At 43.1% G+C, this 22,961-nt stretch overlaps 1 protein-coding gene across 1 annotated transcript in view; it reads right to left on the bottom strand.

Annotated features, from left to right (window-relative positions):
* CSNK2A2 (casein kinase 2 alpha 2) overlaps positions 1–22,961 on the bottom strand; it is a 77,167-nt gene that overhangs the window by 38,801 nt on the left and 15,405 nt on the right. The window lies entirely within an intron of this gene.

Here is a 22,961-nt window from a genome sequence, read left to right as displayed (position 1 = left end):
GCGGCGGCGGCGGCGGCGGCGGCGATGGCTGCACCAGCAGCGGCAGCCGCCGGCCGGGGAAAGGGTAGCGGCGGCGGCGGTGGCGAAGAAGGAGGAGGAGGAGGAGGACACCCGGAAAAGGGGCCGCGCTCACTAGGAGCGGCCGCCGCCCGGCCCGGGGCCTCCCGGGCTCACAGCGCCCCCTGCTGCGCAGGGGGACCCGCCCGGCGGCCCGGCCCCACCCCCGGCCCCGCCCTTCAAGGCTACCTTCCAAGTCTCCCCATCCTTGGTCTGGACTAACGCCCTCATCACGGAGTCTCGTCCACCCACAGGTTACTGCCCTAGAGGCTTACCCCTCGTATACCCTTTTAGGACTCTCCTAGAGACCCCTACCCAAAGCTCTCTACTCTCTCGTCATCCAGAGTTTACCCATCCCAACCTCCCAAACGGACCCTGTTGTGACATTTTGTCACACAAAGTTCCCATCAAGTCCTTCCCTAATGACTTGATCTTATCTCTCAGAACCTCTCCAACTCAAGGGAGTTCCCCATCCCTCCCAGAGACACCCCATCTTCCCCCAATGGACCCTGCCGTGTCACCCAGAGACTCTTGAACCTCAAGACTTCCCCTTCTCTCCTCATCCAGAGCCTTCCTCACGAAACCCTTCTTTTACGCTTTCCCCCAAATTTCCTTCCAGAACCTTCCCTAAGAACCCTCTGTATGTTCACTTCTGTCACTTGGTTAAGTTGGAGTCAGCCGGGTTTCTCACTGTAAAGTTCCTATTTTTCCCTTTGTAATTAATAAGCAATTTGTGGGGAGATACTTTAGGACCATGTAAGTACCCTGGTTTTGTTTGGGACCACAGAGAGCAGGAGAAGAATTGTGAGAGTCCTGCCGGCAGGGACAGGCTAGGGGCATGGACTGAGGGTGGGGTAGCCAACCAAACTTTGGCCTATTTTACTGTGTTGTTTTCTAGCCCTGAACACTTTTTTTTTTTTCCAGTACGCGGGCCTCTCACCGTTGTGGCCTCTCCCGTTGCGGAGAACAGGCTCCGGACGCGCAGGCTCAGCAGCCATGGCTCGCGGGCCCAGCCGCTCTGCGGCATGTGGGATCTTCCCGGACTGGGGCACGAACCCGTATCCCCTGCATCGGCAGGCAGCCTCTCAACCACTGCATCACCAGGGAAGCCCCACTCTTCTCTCTTTGATCTTCTGGGCCTTTCTTTTCTCTTGCTTTCCCATCCCACATTTTTTTTTTTTTTTTTTTTTTTTGTCAACAGAACTTCCTCACTCAGCCCAGGTTGCTCTGACTCCAATCCTTTTTCATATTCTGTTTTCCAGGTGAGACCCTGTTTCCTCCTTTTTGATATAGTTAAGGGCACAGACTGTGGAGTCAGATCCATCCCAGGTCTGAATCCCAGCCCTGCTACTTACAAGCTGTGTGACCTTGGGTCAATAACTTAATCTCTCTGTGTTGTAGATTTCACAGGATAAAAATAGTAGTGGCACCTACTTCACAGGGCTATGGGGAAAATTAGACAAGGTAAGCCATGTAATACACTTAGAACAGCGTCTAGCAGATACTACATGCTCAATATTATTATTATCAGACCAGGGCCTTCCTCCTATCACTTTTCTGTCCTTGAGATCACCACATGCCCATCTTTCAGTTCTTCTCTACCCTCCAAGCTTGGCCAGGGCCACCTCCACCCCCTCCACTCCCATCTTCCTATGCCTGACTCCTTTTTCCTCTTCAAGTCTCACCTTTAAGTTCACTTTAAATGTTAGAGTTGATACTGCTGTATCCCAGCACGCATCCATATTCTTCAGAAAACTGCATATTTTCTAATTATTTGTTTCCTAGGTTTTTGTCTGTTTCCTCCACTGTAGAAACAGCATGAGAACAAAAACTGAGTCTGGTTGCTCATCACTGTCTCATCCGGCACCTGCCACAGCTCAAGGCTTTCAATGAATACAGTGTTACCCTACAGAGCATGTATTAATTACAAAGGGCAACCTGGAGGTCATCACGCTAATCATGAATCAAACTGAACATCATCAGTAAGGAACTAACTGACCCTCTGATGTGATGCATCAAGAAGGGACACAACATTTGCCCCCAGATTTTCACTTTAACCAGACAAATCCAAACTGGGGAGCATTCTGCAAAACAACTAGCCTGGACTCTTCAAAAAGATGTGTCACAAGAGAAAACAAAACAAAAAACCAAAACTCTGGAGTAGTGCTCTTGATTAAAGAGCCTGAGAGATATAACTAAATGAAGTGTATCATTCTGGATTCGATCCTGAATGAAAAAGGTAGGAAGGAAAGGAAAGAGAGACGGAGGGAGGAAGGGAAGGAGAAAGAATACAGCTAAAAGGACCCTACGTATTGGGACTACTGAGGAAATTTGAATATAGGATGTATATTACATAAAAGTATTGTATCAATGTTAAATTTTATGAGTGTGAGGATTACGTTGTGGTTAGGCAGGAGACTCTCTTGATCTTAGGAGTTATATGCCAAGTGTTTAGGGATGAAGTATCATAATATCTGCAACTTACTCTCAAATGGTTCCCCAGAAAAACATGGGTTCCTGAAAGCACAAGCATGCAAGGAAGAGGGGAGAGATTAGAGAGAAATGTTGACATTTGGAGGATGTGATTGGACTACACAAGCTCGCAATTTTTTGGTACTTTGAAAATTTTCAAAATAAAAACTGGAAAAAAATAAATAAAGCATTTATGGAATAAGTGGGCTTTGGAATTTAATTCCCAAACCTGCAAACCTCCCTAAATCTCTGTTGCATGAGAAGATACAAACGTTCTCAAATTCTTAATGCAGCCTTAGGATTTCTTTCTGACAAGTGCCTGTGAACTAGTCTAGACCGGAGGTTTTCAATTCTGAGCCCTGGATGAGCTTCCTAGGTGCAAGGAAACCTTGACACTGTGCAAATTTGTGGGTCAGTGTGTGTGTGTGTGTGTGTGTGTGTGTGTGTGTGTGTTTATGCATATGGGTGTGTGTGCATTCTGTCCTTAGCATCCATCAGATTCTCAAAGGAGCCCATGGCCCAAAAAGCGTTCCAAACTACTGGTCTAACTACTAGGTCCAGTCCCAGCTGGGGTTCCATTCCTTACCTCCACCCTCACCCACCTCTGACTCCACCTACCCTCCCTGCACCTTTCTCTCATCCCTCACCACCTAACCCACACCCATCTCACGTAACTTGCTCCCACACCTGCCGGGATGCCTGAGGATTTGCCCACACACTCTGGTGAAAAATGCCGTTGGATTTGGCTGACACTTGGCTAACTCAGCCCTGAAACCTGCAGTCAGTCCTTCCACGGCCAAATGGAGTATGCTTTTGTGGTTTCTTGGTAGGTAGGTTAGGCACTCCATGGACTTGGTAGAGACCCACCTCCTCTCCTTCCTGCCAGTTTGCCATGCAGTGTGCTTGGTGTGAATTAAGATGGGCGATTGGAGATGGTACCAATGCAGCTTTCATTGAAGGAGTAAGATTCACTTGGATATGGAGAAGGACAGGCCAGTGGCTTGGCAGGGATGGCAGACAGGGTAGGGACATTCAGTGAACCAGAATCAACCTCCTCTAATTACTCTGTGTGGGTGGGTTTGAGGATGAGCATAATTCAGGGTTACACAAGGGAGAATGAAAAAGGGCATCTTGAGTCAACTGGCTCAAGAATTTAATACCAGCTCCTCCTATGCCCCCAAATTCTATCCAAATACTAAAAAATAACCCCCAACCCCCCTCTGAAATTAAAAAACCTTCACAAGAACACCTTCTATCTTTCCAAGCCCTATTTCCAAAACATTTGAGAGGTTTACAGGCTTTTATGCTATATTGCTGATTCTTAGAACCTGGCCCAAGAAAATGATGACAATTATGATCAAAGAATTATTAATGGTAGTGACAATTTGTGTGTTCAATATCATTGAATCCTGCAAAAACCCTGAGGCTAAAAACCATTGAATTTACCCCTTAACTGGGTGGATTGTATAGTATGTGAATTATATCTCAAGAAAGCTGTTTAAAACTCCAGTGAGGTTGGAGCTATTGTAAGGATCTCCTTTTTGCAGTTGTGGAAACCAAGACTCCAATGACATGGATAACTGAAGCAGAGCCTGGATTTGAACTCTGGTCTTTCTGACCACCAAGTCCGTTTCTGATTCAGTATATCCCCCCAAAGACCTAAAGATGTTCATCATGAAAATCATCATCTTTAAAATCATGAAAATGTAAAACAACCTAACTATCCCCAATTGGGGGACCAGTTAAATAAATCGTGTATCCCTACAGTGAAATATTAGGTATCATTAGAAATTATGATTATCAGGAACTTTTAGTGATGAGAAAAATTTTATTATATGAGGTTTCTTAATAGGTTTTTAAAAAACTACACAAGTAATTGTGGTAAGCAGAATAATGCCGCAGTCTCCACCTTGTTCCCCAGAGATCTCTACTTTCTAATCTCTGTGACCTGTGAATATATTACTTTACATGGAAAAAGAGGCTTTGCAGATGCAATTAAGTTAAGGATTTTGAGTTGGGGAGATTATCCAGGATTAGCCAAGTGGGCTTAATGTAATCACAAGGGTCCTGATAAAGGAAAGAGAGGCAGGAGAGCCAATGAAGTAGAGGTGAAGACGGAAGCAGAGGTCAGCGTGATGCAATTGCTGGCTCTACAGGTGGAAGGGGGTCGTGAGCCAAGAATTGTAGTCAGCCTCCAGAAACTGGAAAAGGCAAGGACACATTCTCACCTAGCAACTCCAGAAGGAATGCAGCCCTGCCCACACCTTGATTTTAGTCCAATGATACCCATTTCGAACTTCTGACCCCTTGAACTATAAGATAATAAACCTGTGTTGTTTTAAGCCACCAAGTTTGTGGTAATTTGTTATAACAGCAACAAGACACTCATACAGTAGAATATAGTTACTAAACATTCTTCAAGAAACTCAGTCAGTGAGGTTAAAAGTGAAGAGTGTTCTTCTTTTCCTTCGACATTCCCACAGTTTGGTGTGTATCCTTCCAGGCCTTTTCCTCTGCAATAAGAACATATAATACAATAACATACAATACAATGTATGTTCTTTTGCTTTGCTTTGCTTTGTACCAAAGTGTATATACATACTTAGTAGATAAGTTCTCAGGCTTGTAACCAATGTATAGAAAAAGAACTGCAAGGAGATACAAGTGCCTTTAAGTCTGGGAATCACTTGATTTTTCTTTTGTAGTCAGAAAAAATAACCAATGTTTACATGCTGTTTACTATCTTGGCCCTTCTCCCAACAACCTATGAGTTAGTGGGGGCTTTTCACCAGTTGGGAGGTTGTAGCGGGTTGGGGAGTAAGGTCTTAAATCCTCTCTGTAATCAGAGGAATCCACAGGGAATGCTGGACTCTCATTTCTGTGTGTCTTTGAGGCTCCAGACAGGTGAATAAAGTGTGTTCATTAGGGCCGCACTGGCGGCACTCCACCTAGGTCCATTCCCACAACTTGCTTAGGGATAACACACTTTGATTCTTTTTTTCTTAATCATCCTTAAAGTGTGACCCACTCCACCCTCCACCCAGCAGGTGTCCCCACAGAGGGGCAGGAGCAGATGTGGCACAGCCTGCCCAGACTAGAAACAGAAATTTTCTGCTGGTGCTCCAGTGGGGTCCTTCTTCATTCAGCCTTTTTTTTTTTAATTAATTAATTTTATTTTATTTATTTTTTATTTTTGGCTGCGTTCGGTCTTCGTTGCTGCATGCAGGCTTTCTCTAGTTGCGGCGAGCGGGGGCTACTCTTCGTTGCAGTGCATAGGCCTCTCACTGCGGTGGCTTCTCTTGTTGCGGAGCACGGGCTCTAGGCACATGGGCCTCAGTAGTTGTGGCACACGGACTCAGTAGCTGTGGCTTGTGGGCTCTAGAGCGCAGGCTCAGTAGTTGTGGCGCACAGGCTTAGTTGCTCCGCGGCATGTGGGATCTTCCTGGACCAAGGCTCGAACCTGTGTCCCCTGCATTGGCAGGTGGACTCTTAACCACTGCACCACCGGGGAAGCCCTGTTCAGCCTTGTTTGACTGCAAAAGGGGGCACACTTTTCACCCCTGTCCCCCATCACCCATCTTTTCTGAGAAGCTTAGTGAACTCAAACTCTCCTATTATTCTCAGGGAAAGAGATAAACTCATTCAGACTAAAATGTCAATAACATCTCTCTAAAGGGGATTTGCATTTGAAGGAGGGTCTGGACTCAGAAGTCCTAAAGAATGGATCCTTCATCACGCAGTTGTGAGTGGTAGGTGGAGGGGTTATTTTGAAGGGCAGGCAGTACCTCCCTGAGAGCTGCACCCACCCCGAGAGACTGAGGTGGGCATTTGGAGGGGCGTGGGCTGAACTCTACAGTAACAGGCACCACAGCCCCTGGCAAGGCCACTGTACTTCGCAAACATTTATCCTCTTCCAGGCAGACCAATTGCTCTTCCAAATTGTCCACAATCACCATCAACTCCCACCTCCCATCCATCACCAAGTCCAGCTGGTTTTCTGTCCAGCTGGCAGCTCACTTCCACCCTCCTGTCTTGATGCCTATAGAGTTGGCCCTGACTTAAGCCTGAATCATTTCCTCCTTGGCTTTTCTGCAGGTCCTTTTCTGCAGCCATTTCTGGGCTGTCAGACTCACCACGTACTAACCCAGGGGTCCTTAACCTGGCTGGGTCAGTGGCTAGAACTCATTGGGTTCATAACCTTGGGTGAAAAAAAATTACATCTTTATTCACTAACCTCTAAATAAAATTGAGCATTTCCTTCCATTATGGATGTAGTAAATAAATAAATAAATAAAAATGAAAACAAACAAAACCCAGTAGTATTAGTGGCCCCTGCGAGTATGTCACTAGTAGAAATCCCAGATATTTGCTTGTCACTTGACAGTTGGTGTTATTATTTATTTTTTAAAGATGTTTTTGTTTTTTTGATATGGACCATTTTTTTAAAAGTCTTTACTGAATTTGTTACAATAGTGCTTCTGTTTTATGTTTTGGTTTTATGGCCCCGAGGCATATGGGATCTTAGCTCCCTGACCAGGGATCGAACCTGCACCCCCTGCATTGGCAGGTGAAGTCTTAACCACTGGACCGCCAGGGAAGTCCCTGGTGTTTTGTTTTGTTTTGTTTTCAGATTCTCATGTTTTATTGCCATATCTTCATAAACATTTAAAAGGGAAAAATATCATCACTGCAGTCTTGACAAGTAAGATTTAATCCTTAACTAGATTGTAATGGATCCTCTCAGAATTGAAGAAAATGGTTGATAGAAGCACGGTGGCATTTGGTGCTGGTCATTCAGTTCATGAGGCTGTAGACTGGAGCATGTGGTCAAGTGTGAAAGCTTGGCAGCTGGATCTTTCTGCTTGGTCCATTTCCCAGCCAGGTTAAACCCTTGTTCAAACTTACTAGCTGTGTTTCTGATTATAAATTGCTTAATCTCACTTTACCTCAATATATTCCGGGCACATGATAAATATTCAATTAATGTTAGTTCTTACTGTTAGTGATCCAGAAGAATTTCAGCACAAACTCAAATATTAAGATGTTGTTTTAGGGCTTCCCCGGTGGCGCAGTGGTTGGGAGTCCGCCTGCCGATCCAGGGGACGCGGGTTCGTGTCCCGGTCTGGGAGGATCCCACGTGCCGCGGAGCGGCTGGGCCCGTGAGCCATGGCCGCTGAGCCTGCGCGTCCGAAGCCTGTGCTCCGCAACGGGAGAGGCCACAACAGTGAGACGCCCGCGTACCGCAAAAAAAAAAAAAAAAAAAAGAGATGTTGTTTTAGATCTGCTTCTTTGGGTCACTTCTGATGAGCTTTCTAGTTAGTTAGGCTCATGATAGATGATGGTTGACCAGCAAAGATCCAACTGATTCATAAGATAGTTCCAAACCTTGTCTGTAGATTTTCCTGGAGGTCTCAGTTTTCGTCAGAACTTTGGAGATCATCTCAATACATCAGAAGGATGCCAATGCACAAAAGGAAAAATGTTCCGTACTATACTAAAAGCCATTGCTGTCCGGAAGGACCAGCTGCTCTGATTGCCGGAGGCAAAACGAAGCAGTGGGACTGTCCCTTCTCCGGACCCTAAGGCATCTGTTTAGAAGGCTGTGAGGCTGTCATTTGATACTTTTTATTTCCCCCAACAGATACTAGGGGATATACCTTGAGGAATAACAAAAAAAACATACAAAATAACAACAAAGAACCAACTAAACTAAAAGATGTTGCACTTGCAAGCTCTTTTTGTTTTAGGAAGTGCATCATTTCTGGATGCTTGCAGAAGACTTCCTGTTTGACTGGAAGATGACATGCAAAGCCCAAGTGCCAGCGATGGGCCGGCCCTATGACTGCAGGGGCCTGCCAGCTCCGCTGCTCACAAGAGCACAAAGTACAACAGAATTTCCAGTGGATGATCTGCCAGCCCCAGAAAGCACAATCTAAGCCCAAGAAGAAAATGAAAACTCCACAACCCTAAGTGGGGACCAATCCCTTCACTGCGAAAATGGAGGAGACATAGACCACAGTGAGAGAGATGGTTGGGAGAAGATAGCCCTGGTGGCAAGCACAGTAGACACAGGTGGCATTGCTGGACTCACCCTAATTAGTTCAAGAATCATGTCATTCTGCTGACCCTGTAATCCTTAGACCCTGTTCTAATTTTGCCATTTGCCCAGTAATGTCCTTTAGAGCAAAAGGATCCCTTCCAGAACCACAAGTGGCATTTAGTTGTCATGTTTCATTTTTTTTTAAAATAAATTTATTTATTTAGGGCTGTGTTGGGTCTTCTTTTCTGTGCGAGGGCTTTCTCTAGTTGCAGCGAGCGGGGGCCACTCTTCATCGCGGTGCGCAGGCCTCTCACTGTCGCGGCCTCTCGTTGCGGAGCACAGGCTCCAGACGCGCAGGCTCAGTAGCTGTGGCGCATGGGCTTAGTTGCTCCGCGGCATGTGGGATCTTTCCAGACCAGGGCTCGAACCCGTGTCCCCTGCATTGGCAGGCAGATTCTCAACCACTGCGCCACCAGGGAAGCCCTCATTTTTTAAAATTGAGATATGATTGACATATATTAGTTTCAGGTGTACAACATAATGATTCCATACATGTATATGTTGTGAAGTGATCACCACACTGAGTCGTGGTAACATCCATCGCCACACAGTCTTAGTTGTGGCTCTTTACTCTCTGTTTAGAACAGTTCCTCAGTTTCTTTTAGAAAATTATAGGCCAGTACTTTTGTAGCCTGATCCTCAGTTTGAGGTTATCTCATATCTCTTCATGATTTGATTCAGATTATGTATCCTTGGCAGAAATATTACAGAAATAATTCCATGTTCTCATAGCGTCCTGTCAGGTGACATACAATTTCTATCATCCTGTTACCCAAAGTTTTGATACTAACTTCAATCACTTGATTATCAAGGTAGTGTCTGCCAGATTTCTCCACTGTAAAGTCACTCTTTTTACCTTTTTAAGGAATATATCTTTTATGGAGAAGTGTTCTGAAAACTGTGTACTTATCCCGGTCTTCATCAAATTCTCTATTTATTTCTTTATGCTGGTATGAACTCATAGATTACTATTTTATTCAATGAGTTACAATCAATTCTTGTCATTAGTTATTTTGATGTTCAAACTGTCCCTTATGTGGCTAGTGGGAACTCCTTCAAGCTGGCTCCTGTATCCTCTCAATGTTCCATCATCCTTCGAGCACTTTCTTATTTTTTGGCACAAAAAAAATGTTCCTAGTTCGTCTTGTACTTTCGCTTCCCCAGTCCTGGAATCAACCATTTCTCCAAAGTGTCCTGATTCCTTTTAGTGGAGAAGAGTATTTAGAAACCAAGATCTGAACACAAGATATGCTCACTCTTTCTTATTTCTTATTGCTGTTCCCAAGCCTTCTCCAATCGACTGAGCTAGAGAATATGTATATATGTACGTACAGACACACACACACACACACACACACACTTTATTTTCCTTCTATATTTATTTCTCTATCTGTGTATTGGAAACCGTGAGCTCACTGCATATCTCCAATTCCAATCTAACACCATAGAATTCATTCTAGTTTTCTCCCTCTCTATATTTGTAACCCTCGTTTCTGACAGTGGGAAATCCAGCATACGCAGGCTCTTTTAGGTGGTGGAGGGAGTGGTCAGAAAGGCCTCTCTGAGGAGGTGACCTTTTAAGCTGAGACTTGAAGCAAGTGAGGGCATAAGCCAGGCAGATTCTGGGAGAAGAGTGTTCTAGGCAGAACGCTGCAGTCCTTGAAGTGGCCCCAGCAGAGGCATGCAGGTGTGTCTGAGGAACAGCAGGAGTTCTGTGGCTGAGCCAGTAGGCAGATGGCGTCAGCCAGGTAAGAGGGGCTAGTTCAGGTAGCGCCTTGCATTGTAAAGACTTCGGTTTTTATAGTGACCGAGATAGGAAGCCACTGGAGCATTTCGAATACAGGAGAGACATCGTTTTAAAAGGGTTGCTCTGACTGCAAGTATGGAAGCCGGGAGACCAGAGGGAGAGACCTACAGTAAACCAGTGGGTAAGCACCCCGGCTAGGAAGGTGGTGAGAAAGGGTCAGATTCCAAAATCATTTTTCAGGGAGAGCCAATGGAATCTGTAATAAATTAGATGTAGCGGGTGGAGTGTGAGAGATCCGTGGTGGCACACAGTGCTACATAAGTGTTTGTTAATAAATGAATAAATAAATAAAATAGAATACTTATAGAAAAATAAAAATAAATAAATAAAAAAGAATACTTATGTAGTGCACGACATGGGGCATATAATACACTAATCATGATCACTGTTTATCAGTTGATGAATGGAGGTGAAACCTTTCCAGCAGGCTCCTTGTCCCAACTCTGGCCCTGTCCTAGCCTCCTGCAATGTTACCCCTTGAGCAGAGCTACCCCTTTTCAATCCATCCCTCCCCCATCCTTCCCAGTGAGTCAAAACTCCCACTTCCTCTGTCTCTGCCCTGTCTCTGCAGGATGTGGGTGACCATCTGATAAGCTAATTCACAATAAGGTATTGACTTCTTGCAAGATGCCTGCTCGTCCCAGAAGCATTCACATTTTTGAAAAGGCAGCAACTTATTTACTTAGCTCTGGGAAAGTGGTGGAATCTCTGATGGTGTGGCAGGGTGTTGAAGGAGGTCATTTTGTTCTGGCCAGTAGTCAAAAGACAGCTTACAGAAGTCTGGGACCTCCTGGAAGCGGTCCAGCCCAGGGCCAGGCTGCATTCCTCCCCTCCCTTGCCTCACACAACCTGGGTATTTACATGATCCACACTTGGCCAGAAGAGCATGCATTCTAGATGCTTTCCCCAAGATGGGCAGGGCTTGGTTTAGCTGCCCTGCCCCTCTGGGGGCCCCCAACTGTGGGATGGCTCAGCAGGGCAGTCTTCACTCATCCATCAGGCTTAACTCACCAAGAGAGACTTAAACCTTGAGGCCACTGGACTGAGGACCTTGACTGTGTGCAAAATTCATTTCTGTGCAAGACTGGTTTAAGAAGCAAAGCCACAAAAATACAATGAGATACCGTTTCACACCCACTGGTGAAACTGTGGGTAATCAGGAGTTAAATCCATTACACCTGTAACCTGCCTTCACTAATCAAGGTAGTTTTAACTGTTGCTACAAAATACCTTGCATGTCCTTCAAGTTGCACATAGCCTAAACAATAGGAAGCTTGCCAGAGCTTGTTTCCCAGGAACTCGGAGTCAGCTATGTCTAATTAGAGCTGAGCAGGTTAAGACTGGATAGGACCACTGACCCTCCAACTGGGCATGCGCGAGTGTCTGCTTGGTGACCTTTTGATATGAGAGGGCTGAAAACTCCACCCTCAGGTCACGTTAAATGCCTCCATTTTTTCTTTTTCTTTTATTTTTTTCTTTTCCATTATGGTTTATTACAGGATATCGAATATAGTTCCCTGTGCTATACAATAGGATCTTGTTGTTTATCCATCCTATATATAATAGCTTGCATCTGCTAAGCCCAAACTCCAGATCCAATCCTCTTCCATCCCCTCTAAGCACCTCCATTTTTGAACATGCATCCCGTGAAGAGGCATGTAACTCAGATATGCCTGAGCAGCATACCGATTACCTCACCTTTTCCCTACCTCCTTTCCCCATTCCTAAGACCAACCTACTTCCTTATCCTATAAATATCCCAAGCCCCTCGCCTTCGAGGAGGCAGATTTGAGACTTGTTCTCCCATCTCCTCACTTGGCTGCCTCTTAAATAAACCCTTTCTTTGCTGCAAAACTTGGCGTCTCAGTGTTTTGCACGTCGGGCAAATGAACTTGGTTAGGTAATATTAGGATGGCTTTAAATGAAATTGGTTAGGTAATACTAGGATGGCTTTAATCAAAAAGATGGATAATAACAAGTGTTGTCAAGGATGTGGAGAAATCAGAACCCTCCTACCCTGCTGATGGGAATGTAAAATGGTGCAGCCACTTTAGAAAACAGCTTGGCAGCTCCTAAAAAGTCAGATATAAAGTTACCATATGCTGCAGAATTTCCACTTCCAGGCATATACCCAAGAGAAACTGAAACATATGTCCACACAAAACTTGTAACTAATGTTTATAGCAGCATTTTTCATAAGATCCAAAAAGTGGAAACAACTCATATGTTCATCAACTGATTAAAATGTGATATGTCTACCCAAGGAAATGCAATTTGGCAATAAAAAGGAATGAAGTTCTGATACATGGTACAACATGGATGGACCTTGAAAATATTATGCTAAATGGAAGAAACCAGACACAAAAGATTCACATGTTGTATGATTCCATTTATAGAAAATGTCCAGAACAGGCAAATACCTAGAGATAGAATGTAAGTTACTGTTTGCCAGGAGCTGGGAGGTAATAGAGAGTGACTGCTAATGGGAATAGGGTTTCTTTTTGGGGTGATGAAAATGTTTTAAAACTTAGTTCACAACTCTGTGAACAAACCAAAAAACATGGAATTGTACACTTTAAATGAGTGTATGGTAAGTGAGTTAGATCTCAGTAAAGCAGTTATATATTTCTTAAAATGAAAGTAAGTAAGGAAGGAAGAAGAGGGAATTCCTTGGTGGACCAGTGGTTAGGACTCTGCGCTTTCACTGCTGGAGCCTGGGTTCGATCCCTGTTTGGGGAACTAAGATCCCACATGCCATGCAGCGCAGCCCAAAAAAAATAAAAGCAGCATATTAAATCAAAGTATAGGATGATATGTTTAAAAAAAGAGAGAGGAAGGGGAGAGAGAGAGAAAGAAAGGAAGGAGCAGGGCCATATTGAATAAGAGACCTTGCCAGCTCATTGGAAATACCCAGGTCCCTGGGGACTGATCTCACCTTCCTAGAATGTGGGTAGAGGGAAGGAAGATGAGAAGATGAGAGATTCCAAGGGGACCACAGAAACCATGGTCACTTTCCCTTAAGGAAATACTGTGCAGAATTTTCTTGGGGAACCAGAGTAAAGAATAGGGATATTAAGAAAAATTATCCCAAACTTGGAAATAAAGCAAAAGGAGGAATGCATCTCCTTTCAGCTTATGCTGGAGCATTGTCTAACAGACCACCTCTGAATTATTATTTCATTATCTGGGGGATGTACTTAAACTTTAAAGTTCGACTTAAACTTTCCTATTGCTTGGGTCCCAGATTCTGTAAAGTTGTGTGTTAGCTTGTAGAACTTTGCTCGGTATAGATGCAAATGATTTTTGTCTGGTAGAAAAGATAACCCCAAAGATTACAGTTTTATTGCCCTGCAGAATAGTAATTAGTGTTGTCTCTAAAGAAGCAAACTGATTTAAGCATGTCTTTTCTGATGGACTATAAAAAATCCCTTTTCCTCTAATTCTCCTTTGCACCATCTTTCACTGTCCTGCTGGTTCCCTCATAAATATATCTTGGGTGCATTCTCATTTGTATGAGAGTCATGTTTTTTTTTAATTTTAATTTATTTTTTTTATACAGCAGGTTCTTATTAGTCATCAATTTTATACACATCAGTGTATACATGTCAGTCCCAATCGCCCAATTCATCACACCACCATCCCCACCACCCCGTGGCTTTCCCCCTTTGGTGTCCATACGTTTGTTCTCTACATCTGTGTCTCAACTTCTGCCCTACATACTGGTTCATCTGTACCATTTTTCTAGGTTCCACGTACATGTGTTAATATATGATATTTGTTTTTCTCTTTCTGACTTACTTCACTCTGTATGACAGTCTCTAGATCCACCCACGTCTCAACAAATGACCCAATTTCGTACCTTTTTATGGCTGAGTAATATTCCATTGTATATATGTACCACATCTTCTTTATCCATTCGTCTGTAGATGGGCATTTAGGATGCTTCCATGACCAGGCTATTGTAAATAGTGCTGCAATGAACATTGGGGTGCATGTGACTTTTTTTTTTTAACATCCTTATTGGAGTATAATTGCTTTAAAATGGTGTGTTAGTTTCTGCTTTATAACAAAGTGAATCAGTTATACATATACATATGTTCCCAAATCTCTTCCCTCTTGCGTTTCCCTCCCTCACACCCTCCCTATCCCACCCCTCTAGGTGGTCACAACGCACCGAGCTGATCTCCCTGTGCTATGCGGCTGCTTCCCACTAGCTATCTGTTTTACGTTTGGTAGTGTATATATGTCCATGCCACTCTCTTACTTTGTCCCAGCTTACTCTTCCCCCTCCCCATATCCTCAAGTCCATGCTCTACTAGGTCTGTGTCTTTATTCTCATCGTACACCTAGGTTCTTCATGACTTTTTTTTTCCTAGATTCCATATATATGTGTTAGCATACGGTATTTGTGTGTTTTTTTTTCACTTACTTCACTCTGTATGATAGACTCTAGGTCCATCCACCTCACTACAAATAACTCAATTTCATTTCTTTTAATGGCTGAGTAATATTCCATTGTATATATGTGCCACATCTTCTTTATCCATTCATCTGTTGATGGACACAGGTTACTTCCACATCCTGGCTATTGTAAATAGTGCTGCAATAAACATTGTGGTACATGACTCTTTTTGAATTATGGTTTTCTCAGGGTATATGTCCAGTAGTGGGATTGCTGGGTCGTATGGTAGTTCTATTTGTAGTTTGTAAGGAACCTCCATACTATTCTCCATAGTGGATGTATCAATTTACATTCCCACCAACAGTGCACAACACTCCACACCCTCTCCAGCATTTATTGTTTCTAGATTTTTTGATGATGGACTTTCTGACCAGTGTGAGATGATATCTCATTGTAGTTTTGATTTGCATTTCTCTAATGATTAATGACGTTGAGCATTCTTTCATGTGTTTGTTGGCAGTCTGTATATCTTCTTTGGAGAAATGTCTATTTAGGTCTTCTGCCCATTTTTGGATTGAGTTGTTTTTTTTTTGTTATTGAGCTGCATGAGCTGCTTGTAAATTTTGGAGATTAATCCTTTGTCAGTTGCTTCATTTGCAAATATTTTCTCCCATTCTGAGGGCTGTCTTTTCGTCTTGTTTATGGTTTCCTTTGCTGTGCAAAAGCTTTTAAGTCTCATTAGGTCCCATTTGTTTATTTACGCTTTTAATTCCATTTCTCTATGAGGTGGGTCAAAAAGGATCTTGCTGTGATTTATGTCATAGAGTGTTCTGCCTATGTCTAAGAATTTGATAGTGTGTGGCCTTACATTTAGGTCTTTAATCCATTTTGAGTTTATTTTTGTGTATGGTGTTAGGGAGTGTTCTAATTTCATACTTTTACATGTACCTGTCCAGTTTTCCCAGCACCACTTATTGAAGAGGCTGTCTTTTCTCCCCTGTACAGTCTTGCCTCCTTTATCAAAGATAAGGTGACCATATGTACGTGGGGTTATCTCTGGGCTTTCTATCCTGTTCCATTGATCTATATTTCTGTTTTTGTGCCAGTACCATACTGTCTTGATTACTGTAGCTTTGTAGTATAGTCTGAAGTCAGGGAGCCTGATTCCTCCAGCTCCATTTTTTGTTCTCAAGATGCCTTTGGTATTTGGGGTCTTTTGTGTTTCCATACAAATTGTGAAATTTTGTGTTCTAGTTCTGTGAAAAATGCCAGTGGTAGTTTGATAGGGATTGCATTGAATCTGTAGATTGCTTTGGGTAGTAGAGTCATTTTCACAATGTTGATTCTTCCAATCCTAGAACATGGTATATGTCTCCATCTATTTGTATCATCTTTAATTTATTTCATCAGTGTCTTATAATTTTCTGCATACAGGTCTTTTGTCTCCTTAGGTAGGTTTATTCCTAGATATTTTATGCTTTTTGTTGCAATGGTAAATGGGAGTGTTTTCTTAATTTCACTTTCAGATTTTTCATCACTAGTGTATAAGAATGCCAGAGATTTCAGTGCATTAATTTTGTATCCTGCTACTTTACCAAATTCATTGATTAGCTCTAGTAGTTTTCTGGTAGCATCTTTAGGATTCTCTATGTATAGTATCATGTCATCTGCAAACAGTGACAGCTTTACTTCTTCTTTTCCGATTTGGATTCCTTTTATTTCTTTTTCTTCTCTGATTGCTGTGGCTAAAACTTCCAAAACTATGTTGAATAAGAGTGGTGAGAGTGGGCAACCTTGTCTTGTTCCTGATCTTAGTGGGAATGGTTTCAGTTTTTCACCATTGAGGACGATGTTGGCTGTCAGTTTGTCATATATGGCCTTTATTATGTTGAGGAAAGTTCCCTCTATGCCTACTTTCTGCAGAGTTTTTATCATAAATGGGTGTTGAATTTTGTCGAAAGCTTTCTCTTCATCTATTGAGATGATCATATGGTTTTTCTCCTTCAATTTTTTAATATGGTGTATCACGTTGATTGATTTGTGTATATTGAAGAATCCTTGCATTCCTGGAATAAACCCCACTTGATCATGGTGTATGATCCTTTTAATGTGCTGTTGGATCCTGTTTGCTGGTATTTTGTTGAGGATTTTTGCACCTATGTTCATCAGTGATATTGGCCTGTAGTTTTCTTTCTTTGTGACATCTTTGTCTGGTTTTGGTATCACGGTGATGGTGGCGTCATAGAATGAGTTTGGGAGTGTTCCTCCCTCTGCTATATTTTGGAGGAGTTTGAGAAGGATAGGTGTTAGCTCTTCTCTAAATGTTTGATAGAATTCGCCTGTGAAGCCATCTGGTCCTGGGCTTCTGTTTGTTGGAAGATTTTTAATCACCATTTCAATTTCAGTGCTTGTGATTGGTCTGTTCATATTTTCTATTTCTTCCTGGTTCAGTCTCAGCAGGTTGTGCATTTCTAAGAATTTGTCCATTTCTTCCAGGTTGTCCATTTTATTGGCATAGATTTGCCAATCTCTAATGATCCTTTGTATTTCTGCAGTGTCAGTTGTTACTTCTCCTTTTTCAATTCTAATTCTATTGATTTGAGTCTTCTCCCTTTTTTTGTTGATGAGTGTGGCTAATGGTTTATCAATTTCGTTTATCGTCTCAAAGAACCAGCTTTTAGTTTTATTGATCTTTGCTATCATTTCCTTCATTTCTTTTTCATTTATTTCTGACCTGATCTTTATGATTTCTTTCCTTCTGCTAACTGGGTTTTGTTTGTTCTTCTTTCTCTAGTTCCTTTAGGTGTAGATTAGGTTAGATTGTTTATTTGAGATTTTTCTTGTTTCTTGAGGTAGGCTCGTATAGCTATAAACTTCCCTCTTAGAACTGCTTTTGCTGCATCCCATAGGTTTTGGATCGTCGTGTTTTCATTGTCATTTGTGTCTAGGTATTTTTTGATTTCCTCTTTGATTTCTTCAGTGATATCTTGGTTATTTAGTAATGTATTGTTTAGCCTCCATGTGTTTGTGTTTTTTAAGTTTTTTCCTCCTGTAATTGATTTCTAATCTCATAGCATTGTGGTCAGAAAAGATGCTTGATATGATTTCAATTTTCTTAAATTTACTGAGGCTTGGTTTGTGACCCAAGATGTGATCTATTCTGGAGAATGTTCTGTGCGCACTTGAGAAGAAAATGTAATCTGCTGGTTTTAGATGGAATGTCCTATAAATATCAATTAAATCTATCTGGTCTAGTGTCATTTAAAGCTTCTGTTTCCTTATTTATTTTCATTTTGGGTGATCTGTCCATTGGTGTAAGTGAGGTGTTAAAGTCCCCCACTATTATTGTGTTACTGTCGATTTCCCTTTTAGAGCTGTTAGCAGTTGCCTTATGTATTGAGGTTCTCCTATGTTGCGTTCATATAGATTTATAATTGTTATATCTTCTTCTTGGATTGATCCCTTGATCATTATGTAGTGTCCTTCCTTGTCTCTTGTAACATTCTTTATTTTACAGTCCATTTTATCTGATATGAGTATTGCTACTCCAGCTTTCGTTTTTTTTTTTTTTTTTTTTTGCGGTATGCGGGCCTCTCACTGCTGTGGCCTCTCCCGTTGCAGAGCACAGGCTCTGGACGTGCAGGCTCCATGGCCATGGCTCACGGGCCTAGCTGCTCCGCGGCATGTGGGATCCTCCCGGACCGGGGCACGAACCCGTGTCCCCTGCATCGGCAGGCAGACTCTCAACCACTGCGCTACCAGGGAAGCCCTATGTGCTTCCTGGACTTGGGTGGCTATTTCCTTTCCCAAGCTAGGGAAGTTTTCGATGATAATCTCTTCAAATATTTTCTAGGGTCCTTTCTCTCTCTCTTCTCCTTCTGGGACCTTAGGCTGTCTTCATTTCTTTTCATTCTTTTTTCTTTATTCTGTTCTGCAGCAGTGAATTCCACCCGTCTGTCTTCCAGGTCATTTATCTATTCTTCTGCCTCAGTTATTCTGCTATTTATTCCTTCTAGTGTAGTTTTCATTTCAGTTATTGTATTACTCATCTCTGTTTGTCTGTTCTTTAATTCTTCCAAGTCTTTGTTAAACATTTCTTGCAACTTCTCGATCTTTGCCTCCATTGTTTTTCCGAGGTCCTGGATCATCTTCTCTATCATTATGCTGAATTCTTTTTCTGGAAGGTTGCCTATCTATCTCCACTTCATTTAGTTGTTTTTATGGAGTTTTATCTTGTTCCTTCATCTGGTACATAGCCGTCTGCCTTTTCATCTTGTCTATCTTTCTGTGAATGTGGTTTTTGTTCCACAGGCTGCAGGATTGTAGTTCTTCTTGCTTCTGCTGTCTGCCCTCTGGTGGATGAGGCTATCTCAGAGGCTTGTGTAAGTTTCCTGATGGGAGGGACTGGTGGTGGGTAGAGCTGACTGTTGCTCTGGTGGGCAGAGCTCAGTAAAACTTTAATCTGCTTGACTGCTGATGGGTGGGGCTGGGTTCCCTCCTTGTTGGTTGTTTGGCCTGAGGAAACCCAACACTGGAGCCTACCTGGGCTCTTTGGTAGGGCTAATGGCAGACTCTGGGAGGGCTCACACCAAGGAGTACTTCCCAGAACTTCTGCTGCCAGTGTTCTTGTCCCCACGGTGAGCCACAGCCACCCCCCGTCTCTGCAGGAGACCCTCCAACACTAGCAGGTAGGTCTGGTTCAGTCTCCCCTGGGGTCACTGCTCCTTCCCCTGGGTTCTTATACGCACACTACTTTGTGTGTGCCCTCCAAGAGTGGAGTCTCTGTTTCCCCCAGTCCTGTCAAAGTCCTGTAATCAAATCCCACTAGGCTTCAAAGTCTAATTGTCTAGGAATTCCTCCTCCCGTTGCCAGACCCCCAGGTTGGGAAGCCTGACGTGGGGCTCAGAACCTTCACTCCAGTGGGTGGACTTCTGTGGTATAAGTGTTCTCCAGTCTGTGAGTCACCCATCCAGCAGTTATGGGATTTGATTTTACTGTGATTGTGCCCCTCCTACCATCTCATTGTGGCTTCTCCTTTGTCTTTGGATGTGGGGTATCTTTTTTGGTGAGTTCCAGTGTCTTCCTGTCGATGATTGTCCAGCAGCTAGTTGAGATTCTGGTGTTCTCGCAAGAGGGAGTGAGAGCACGTCCTTCTACTCTGCCATCTTGGTTCCCGACCCAGTCATGTTTTTAACGTTCTTAAAGTTGTACTTTAACAGGGAGCAGAGGTCATTTGCTGTATTTCAAAAATGGTATGGACAAGTGATCACCTTAATCAGTATAAACAATCAGAACTTGAACAGTAAGGAGTAGCTCTCCAGCTGCAAGAGAGTGATTGCAAAGGACTCTGGGGCGTAAAGCAAGAAGAGATATTACAATGTTATATGAAAAAGAGGAGTTTGCCCAAAATGTTATACATACATGTATATATACATGTATGTGTGTATATACATACACACATTCTACACAGAGGTAGAGAGAGAAAAAAGACTGGAAGGCTATAAGAGTAATCACCAAAATTATATTATCAGTGATTATCTGGAGGGAGCCTAAAGGGAAAATTTAAATGTTCTTTCCTGTGCCTTTTTGTATTTTTCAATTTTTAACCAGAAATATGCATTACATTTGAAAGTTCCTCAAAGTTATTTAAAAGAAAACCAGCAGATGAACTTGATAAAAAATCTGAGAGTAAATTAAGAGAAATTCACCCCCTATTTGGCACACAGGGGAATGGCATGGTGGGAATGTACGTCCTCTCCTAGAAAATCATAAATACCTAGTTTTACCAGAAACAAAGGAAGCAAAAACAGCTACCTGGGTCACTTGTTGCTAACAGAACTTCAGATCAGTTTTCAACTGAGGGTGATTTTGCCACAGAGAACATTAGGCAAAGCCTGGAGACATTTTTATTTGTCACAACTGGGTGGGGGGTGGGTGGAGAAATGCTACTGGCGTCTAGTGGGTGGAGGACAAGGATGCTGTGACACATCCTCCAATGCACAGACCAGCCCACAGCAAATAATTCTCTGGTCACAATGTGAATTGTGCCAAAGTTGAGAAATCCTGGTTTTTAACAAAAAGCCAGGAGAGGAAAAAACAGGATCTCAAGTGTACACACTATGGTTATGATTACGTACATAGAGTCAAGGATATAGTTAAAACTATGTACACCCCATCCCCACCGACCAGACCCTCTGCCTGACCTGGGGGCACTCCTCTGGGGACTCGTCCCTCCACCTGGGGGATAAGGAGTGATGAAAAGGTGTTTTTCCTTCCTTTGCTCTCCTCTGAAATAAAGTTCCTGTCCCTACCATGGAACATTACATGGCTAACATAATGAAAAATGTTGAACTACATAAACTGACCTTGAAAGATGCCCAGAATATATTAAGTGAAAACAGCAAATTGCCCAGCAACGTGTATAGCATGATCCATTTTTGTAAAAGTAAACTATACAAGGAGATATTAACATTTGCTATGTGCACAATGAGGTGTTATTGCAGCAATTTATATTAGGGAAAAGTTGGAAACATTTCAGTTAAAATAATAGATTGAGGACATGTATTTGCCCACTCCCAAAGCCCTACCAAAATCAGAGTATCTAACTGAAAGATATCAACCCAAAAAAGAACAGGTGAGAGGACAGTAGCAGATGAAAGGGGCTACATTTTGAGGAGGTGGGGAGCAGGTGAGTTAAAGCGGAAAGTACCTGCAGAAGGGGGTGCCAACAAGCAGCCAGGCTACCTGCTAGCCTTACAGCCTCTTTGTATGAAGAGGAAGTAGTGCTAGATACTTGACTTCCATCTGGTGGGAAATTAACAGAATATGCTCTTTCCCACCCCCACCCCCCTTTACTGCCATCTGCTGGAAAATGATCTTAATAGACAAAGTGGCAATGTTTACAAGGTGAATGGCACCCCTAAGGTGTGGTTCCACTGTGTGCTGCCCAGCTTGCAGATCTGTACGTGGGGCCCCCCCATGAGAAGCAGGAAGATTTATGGACTAAATCCAAAAATGCCAGGAACTGAGTCAGAACGATGTGTCAGAGGTGGAGAGGGATTACCAACAGAAGCATGGCTCGGAACCGTGTATGAGAAGCAGTGGGACCACGGTGGCACATTGTATTTTCCAAAGATGGTCACAGCGGTATCTCTCATTCCACATGGATTCCGCAACGTGACCAAGGTCTGTCCCCTCGCCGTGAACTGGGACAGGCTTGGGACAGCAGAATGCAGTGGAAGTGATGCTGTGTAATTTCCGAAGCTGGAGCTCTGGTGCTGGAATCCTAAGCCCCCAGGTAAGCACTGTGCCTGTCCTGAGACCACCATGCTGTGAGGGAGCTCACAGTAGCCTCCAAACCCCATGGAGCGGACCTGAGGCTAAGGAGAGAGAGAAGGAAAAACAGACAGAGACAGAGACAGAGAGAGACAGACAGAGAGAGATGCCTGGCCCCCTGCTATTTCAGCCTCAATCACCTTCTGGTTGTAACCTCGTGAGAGATCTCAAGCCAGAAGGCCTTTCCCAAATTCTTTAGTCACAGAAACTATGACAGAGGTTAAAATACCTATTGTTTTGATTAGTTTTGGGTGACTTTTTACTTAGCAATTGTAACTGGAATAATAACCACCTAGGGCCCCTTTCAGATCTGATACAGCCAGGCAACTACCCCTTCCCATCCTTGACAGAAGTTCGTTCTACAGAAAAATAGAACCAGGGAGGCTCCGGACCTAAGGACACCAGACACAGCGGGAGGTAGGCAGAATCACTATACTACAAACAGGAATGTAATAGGAAAGTCCAGATGCTGACTAGGAAGAACCCTGGTCCCTCCTGCCACTTGGCTCTAATGATGCTGCTAGCAGGGCACATATCCTCATCACAGTGGGAAACTGGAGTGTTATCTCTGGAGAAACCCAAGAAAATCAACCTGCAGATATTATGGGCCAAGCTAAGTCTCTATGTAGCAGCAAGAGTGAAATTTTTTAAACAAATGTTATATCTCACTTATAATTAATATCCTCAGAGAGACAATAAGGTATTGCATCCATGAAACATGAATAAGATTCTATTAAATTGAGAAGAAGGAGTGTCTTGGTTGGATTTCCCTAGAAGCAGAATCTGAG

This window comes from Monodon monoceros, unplaced genomic scaffold, assembly GCF_005190385.1.
Source record: "Monodon monoceros isolate NGI ecotype Baffin Bay Population unplaced genomic scaffold, NGI_Narwhal_1 Super_Scaffold_10, whole genome shotgun sequence".
Taxonomy (NCBI): Eukaryota; Metazoa; Chordata; class Mammalia; order Artiodactyla; family Monodontidae; genus Monodon; species Monodon monoceros.
Note: the sequence above shows the minus strand (reverse complement) of the source record. Positions and strands in the feature narration are given on the sequence as shown.